The sequence below is a fragment of the Hipposideros armiger genome, unplaced genomic scaffold, assembly GCF_001890085.2.
Source record: "Hipposideros armiger isolate ML-2016 unplaced genomic scaffold, ASM189008v1 scaffold_152, whole genome shotgun sequence".
Classification (NCBI taxonomy): Eukaryota; Metazoa; Chordata; class Mammalia; order Chiroptera; family Hipposideridae; genus Hipposideros; species Hipposideros armiger.
In genome coordinates, this window is record NW_017731502.1 from 398,576 (window position 1) to 405,244 (window position 6,669).

Here is a 6,669-nt window from a genome sequence, read left to right on the forward strand (position 1 = left end):
TCCAAATTAAAAACTTTTGTGCTTCAAAAGGCACCAAGAAAGGAAAAAGTTACAGAATGAGAGAAAACATTTGTTTACCATATATCTGACATATATCTGATATATCCAGAGCATATAAAGAACTCTTCCAATTCAGTAATAAGTAGAAAATAACCCAATTTAAAAATGTACAAAGGATTTGAATAGATATTTCACCAAAGAAGATACAGGAATGGCTCATAAGCTCATGAAAAGATGCTCAACATCATTACTCATCAGTGAAATGCAAATTAAAACCACAATGAGATACCACTTCATACCCACTAGAATAGCTATAATTAAAAAGACAAACAGTAAGTGTTGAAGAGGAATGTGGAGAAATTAGAACCTTCATATGCTGCTGGTGGGAATGTAAAATGGTGCAGCCACTGTAGAAATGTCTGACGTTTCCTTAAATATTGGGTTGTCTGGAAAGTCATGACGCATTTTTTCATTGAAAAACACAGAAAAATACATCATGACTTTCCCAATGACCCAATAGTTAAATATAGTTGCCATATGACCCAGAGATTCCATACCTACATATATACCCAAGAGGACTGAAAACATATGTTCACACAAAAATTTGTATGTAGGAGCCGGCCATGTGGTGCGTTGATTGAATTGGCTTGGGACGCCAGCTCTGAGCAGCAGGGCCACGTGGTTTGGATCCCACATGAGGGCAGTGACACTGTGCCCTCTACAGCTAAGCTCAACCTGTAGCGAGGCTGCTGTGAGTCGCCGGCAATGGTGTAGGCTGCAGCAGGCCTGTAGTGGGCTACCATGAGCTACCGTGAGTGGCTGGCAGCCAGTGTGAGCGGCTGGTAGCTGGCATGAGCTGCGGTGAACCGCCGTGAGCGGCCATCCAGTGGCCAGAGACCGATTACCCCACCCAGGAAGAGCGCAATGATAATACCAACATGGGCCGGTGAAGCAACGTCCTCCACAACTAGAATGAAGAACAAAAAAAGGACAGCAACTTGTTTGTTCCCCTTCCCTGATTCCCCAACGCTGTTCCCCTCTCCAAATTCCCCAATAAAATCTTTAAAAAAAAAATTTGTACGTAAATGTTCATAGCATTATTCAAACTAAGCCCAAAAGTGGAAACCCAAATTCTCATCAGTTGGTAAGTGGATAATCAAAATATGGTACGTCCATGCAATGAAAAATTATTTGTCAATAAAAAGGAACAAAATAGGGATACATGCTATAACATGGATGAACTGCAAAACCATCATGATAAGTGAAAGAAGCTAGACACAAAAGGCAGCACATTGTATGATTCCATTTATAAGAAATGCCCAGCACAGGCAAATACAGACAGCAAGTAGATTAGTGGTTGCCTGGGATTGGGGGTGGGAATGGGAAAGGGTCTCCTGGGACTGATGGCAATGTTCTAAAACTGGATTCTGATAATCACTGTACAACTCTGTAAATTTACTAACAATAATTGAATTGTATGATTCACTTAAAATGGGTGAATTTCATGGTATGTGAATTATATCTTAATAAAGTTGCTTTGAAAAAAAATTCAGTGGTCCAAGAAAGAGGCTGCCTGGGTTTCCATAGTTCTCTGTGTTAAAAAAAAAAAAAATCTAATTAGGTATACCAGTTGCTCCCCCAAACACCTACCAGGCACTAGCTGTTTTTTGTTTTTAATAAAGAAAGTGCTAGGCAAATATGGATGAAATTAAGGATGGGTCCTAAAGAACGAGAGTTGGGCCACAAATTTGACTCTGAGTTTCCCAAAAGGCCCAGCAAAGAGGGAAATAGGATTAATTACAAGATTCTAGTGTCATTTAAATGAAAGCCAACTCGTGGCTTAGTAGAAGGACAACTTTAGCCGGTACTGTTTTCGAGTATATGTATTTCATGGTTTCTTTTGAAGGGAACACAGGGAGATGTTCCACATAACTTCTGACTTCATCGTCAGAAGCGGAAGTGTGGAAATGGCTCAGCTTCATCAGCCCCTTTCTCCGGAGCCTCTACAATCTTCTCTCATTTTATAATTTGGCTTAAGCGTTTGGGAGGTTAGACTTGTTGCATTGTTTATCTGCTCTTCCCATTCCCCAGCCCTGGTGTGACAAGCTGGGATTTTTAAAATTAGGCACAGGAAAAGGAAGCCTAAGGATAATTATCACTAAACGGCAAACAAAACAAGCGTAGAAAGCTCAGCTCTGTTAACTCTTACCCTGTGTCCTTAAAAAGCATGAAGAAAAAGAAAAGTAACATTTCAAAGACTTTCTATAGAGCAGCATTAGGCTGGGAAGTTTTCTGTGTTGACTCATTTAATTCTCACAGTGCCAGTGACATCACAATAAAGAAGTCATTTTTGCCCTCATTTTAAAGATGTGGAAACAGGGGCTTCTGGAGTTTACAGGCCTTGGTGCCCAGCACTAAGATCCAAGAGGGACTGAAGAACAAGTTCCATTTAAGGGCCCAAGCGAAGCCCACCTTCTAAGATGCCTGAATGAGCTTCAGACCCTCAACCCCTGCCCTCACTCACCCTCCTTTTTACTATGCTAAGAAAGAGAGGGAATGAAGGCTTTAAATAAAGATTTCATGCAATTGTTAATAGGAATATCCGCGCTACCATTAGACAAGGACACAGTGAACACACCACCAGGCTCAGCACACACACATATCATTTCAGGACACAATGAAGAAGGTTTTCTTTTTGTTCCAAATCCCTGGAGAGTAAGCCTTCAGGAAGGCACTTTCAAAGACCCAAGTTATCCAGGCTGTTTTCTTCTTGAAAGAGAAAAAATTATTTATGCTATTAAAGTAAATAAAAGAGCTGGCAGAAGAGAAAGGAGAGGCAGATGTGATGTTTACAAGAGAGAGCTCCTAGGTAATTTGGAGTTTCTTTCATGTCTCTGTCTCCTTCACTCAAGTGACCTGTGCCTTAGGGAGCGGCCACTGGAGCCGCACACCTGGGGCTCCTTACCGCCACCTGCTGGTCAAGATCTCTCACTGGTTCTGGGGCCAGACTTTTATCTAGAGGGGTTTAAGTATGTGCAGGGGCATAGATGAGTGTGACTCAGTCTGGTGGCCAGTTCCATTCTGATGTTCATCCATCCTTTCTTCCTTCTTTTCTTCCTTCCTTCCTTCCTTCCTCCCTTCCTTCCTTCCATGCGTCCATCCATCCATCCATCCAAAACATCCAAAAGATCTTTATTAAGAGATCAAGTACAGATGTTGTCATAATAAAGGATAGACACAATCCCTGCCCTCATGGAGCTTACAGCCTATACTATTGGTTACCAACCTTGGCTGCCTAGAGAGCTTTTAAAACATAGTGAGACATGGGCTGGCCGAGTGGCATGTTGGTTAAGAGCTGGCATGGGATGCCAGCTCTGAGCAGCAGGGCCCCGGTTTGGATTCCACATTAGGGCCAGTGACACTGCCCTCTACAGCTAACATGGTAAACAACAGGTCAACCTGGAGCTGGGCAGCCGTGAGTGGTCGGCGATGGCGTAGGCTGCAGTGAAGCTGCAGTGGGCTGCCATAAAGCTACCGTGAGTGGCTGGCAGCCGGCGTGAACTGCCAAGAGCCACTGTGAGCGGCCATCCAGTGGCTGGCGACCGATATGCCTCACCTGGGAAGAGCACAATGATAATACTAACATGGGCTGGTGAAGTGATGTCTTCCACAACTAGACTGAAGAACAAAAGGACAGCAATCTGTCTGTTCCCCTTCCCCAATTCCCTAATAAAATCTTTAAACAAACAACAACAACAAAAAAACATAGTGAGACATATGCTTCAGAGAAGATGGAATAAAAGTGCTTTTCCCTGACATTCTGCTAAGTACAAATAAAAACCCTGAACATTATATTGAAAACAAACATAAGATGACTCTGAAAGGTGGAGAGGCAAAGGCAGCCCAGCCAGGAACCGTGGGATCCAAAGAATGACACAGTGATGAGCTCCCTGGGTTTTTGTGTGTCCACATGCATCTGAGACTCTGAGCTGGAGAAGTTGGGTACTCAGAAACTCTGTGCTCATGGGCACAGACAAAAAAAACCCAACTCACCCCTTCCAAAAGCCTGCTGTGTTTACCCAAAGGACCAGGAAAGGGGCAGCCTAGCAAAATAGAAAACTTGTAGGCAATAACTGCTCTACTGCAGTCATACATCACAGGAAACACTGGAGCCCCGTTCCTATGCGAGCCAGCAAAGGTCGAGGAGGGAGCCAAAGTCTACCCTTGTCAGGCTGCAAAAGGCAACCCAAGCCCCCTGCTGAGACGGTGTCCCTACTGTCCCTAGTAAGGAGCCAGGATTTTCATCCACATCAGGTGGAGACAACACCTGCCTCCCAACCCCACAGTGTCAGTGGAGGCCACATGGGGGCAGTGAGGAGCCTCCTCCCAGCCAGGGAGTTACTCCTAAAGGTCCAGTGGGGAGCAAGAACAGCCCCTCCCCCAACACATCAGTAATGAAGACCCCTCCCCTTTCAGGCATCACAGAAGCTGAACAGGGAACCTGGACTTCTACTCTCAACTTGAAGTAATGAGGCAGTGACCCTCTCCCCACTGCCTTCTGCCTCCCCTGCCATAGCTCTGTCACATAAAGCCAGATAAAACAGAAGACTTAAATATGATCCTGAGTCTTATAACATAATACCTAAAATGTCTGTATTTCAATAGAAAATTAGTTGTGGTATCAAAAAATGGGGAAATTTCATATGGAATTTTTAAAAAAGCCATCAATAGATAGATACCAATGCTAAGATGACACAGATGTTAGGATTATCTGACAAATATTTTAAAGTAATCATCATAAAAATACTTCAATGTGCAAATGAGAACCCACTTGAAACAAATGATAAAAGAGTAAGACTCAGCAGAGGAAACAGAAGATGAAAAGAAGGACCAGATGAAAAATTTAGAACAGAACAATCTAATAACTGAAATAAAAACCATATGGATAGACATGACAGCAAGATGGAAGGAACAGGGGAAAGAATCAGTGAACTGAAAGACAGAACAATAGAAATTATCCAATCTGAAATCAGAGGGAAAATAGACCAGAAAAAAAAACAAAGCAAACAGAGTCGCTGGGAGACTATAACAAAAGATCTCACTTTCATGTAATCATAGTCCTGAAAGGAGATGAGAAAGAGGGTGGGGATGAAATAAGGGCTGAAAACTTCCTAAATAATTTAGAAGAGATATAAACCTACAGAGTCAAGAAGCTGATGAACCTCAAACAGCCCCCAAATCCACACCAAGACATATAATAAACTAAAGACAAAGAAAAAAATCTTGAAAGCAGCCAGAGAAAAAAAATTATCTTCCCATAATGAGAACGACAGTATATTTCTCATCAGAAAACATTGAGACAAGAAGGAAGTGACACAATATTTTTCAGATGCTCAAAGAAAAGAACTGTCAACCCAGAATCTTATACTCACTGAAAATACCCTTAAGGAATGAAGGGAAATCAATACATCCTCAGATGAATAACTTGTACAGGCCTGGCATGCTGAAAACTACAAAACGCTGATGAAAGAAATAAAAGGTCTAAATAAATGGGATACATGGTGTTCACGGATTGGGAAACTCAGCATAGAAAATACATCAATTCTCCCCAAATGGATGTACAGATTTAATGCAATTCCTATTCAAATCTCAGCAAGATGTCTTATAGATATGGACAAGATTATTCTAAAATTTATATGAAAAGGCAAAGAAACTAGAATAGCTAAAATCATTTTGAAAAATAAGAATAAAATGGGAGAAATAGGTCTACCCAATTTCAAGACTTATATAGCTACAGGACTCGAGACTGTGGTATTGGTGGAGAGGTAGACACAGACCAATGGAACAGAACAGAGAATCAAGAAATAAACCCAACTCTTTCTGCCGCCATTTTGGTTCTGCATTTCCCACACAAAATGCCCCGTAAAGCCACAGAAACCGTCCCTGCTACAGAGCAGGAGTTCCCACAGCCGCAGGCTGAGACAGGTTCTGGAACAGAATCTGACAGTGATGAATCAGTACCAGAGCTTGAGGAACAAGATTCCACACAGGCTAGCACACAACAAGCCCAGCTGGCAGCAGCAGCTGAAATGGATGAAGAGCCTGTCAGTAAATCAAAACAGAGCTGGAGTGAAAAGAAAGCATAGAAGGCTATGTCCAAACTGGGTCTTTGACAGGTTACAGGGGTTACTAGGGTCATTATCCGGAAACCTAAGAATATCCTATTTGTCATCACAAAACCAGATGTCTCCAAGAGCCCAGATTCAGATACATACATAGTTTTTGGGGAAGCAAAGATTCAGGATTTATCTCAGCAAGCACAGCTAGCAGCTGCTGAGAAATTCAAAGTTCAAGGTGAAGCTGTTTCAAACATTCAAGAAAACACACAGACTCCAACTGTACAAGAAGAAAGTGAAGAGGGAGAAGTTGATGAAACAGGTGTGGAAGTAAGGACATAGAATTGGTCATGTCACAAGCAAATGTGTAGAGAGCAAAGGCAGTTTGAGCCCTAAAGAACAACAGTAATGATATTGTAAATGCTATTATGGAATTAATGATGTAACCATCTATAAAAGACAAGGACCTTTTTTTGGTGTTTCAAAAGAGTAACTGCAGCTTGGTTTGAAATTTGTACTGTTTCTATCATTAATAAAATTATGGCTTCTTGTG

The 6,669-nt window shown here is 42.0% G+C and overlaps 1 protein-coding gene and 1 pseudogene across 1 annotated transcript in view; one reads left to right on the forward strand and one right to left on the reverse strand.

Annotated features, from left to right (window-relative positions):
• HRH1 (histamine receptor H1) overlaps positions 1 to 6,669 on the reverse strand; it is an 85,882-nt gene that overhangs the window by 15,376 nt on the left and 63,837 nt on the right. The window lies entirely within an intron of this gene.
• On the forward strand, positions 5,916 to 6,608 carry LOC109387258 (nascent polypeptide-associated complex subunit alpha pseudogene; annotated as a pseudogene).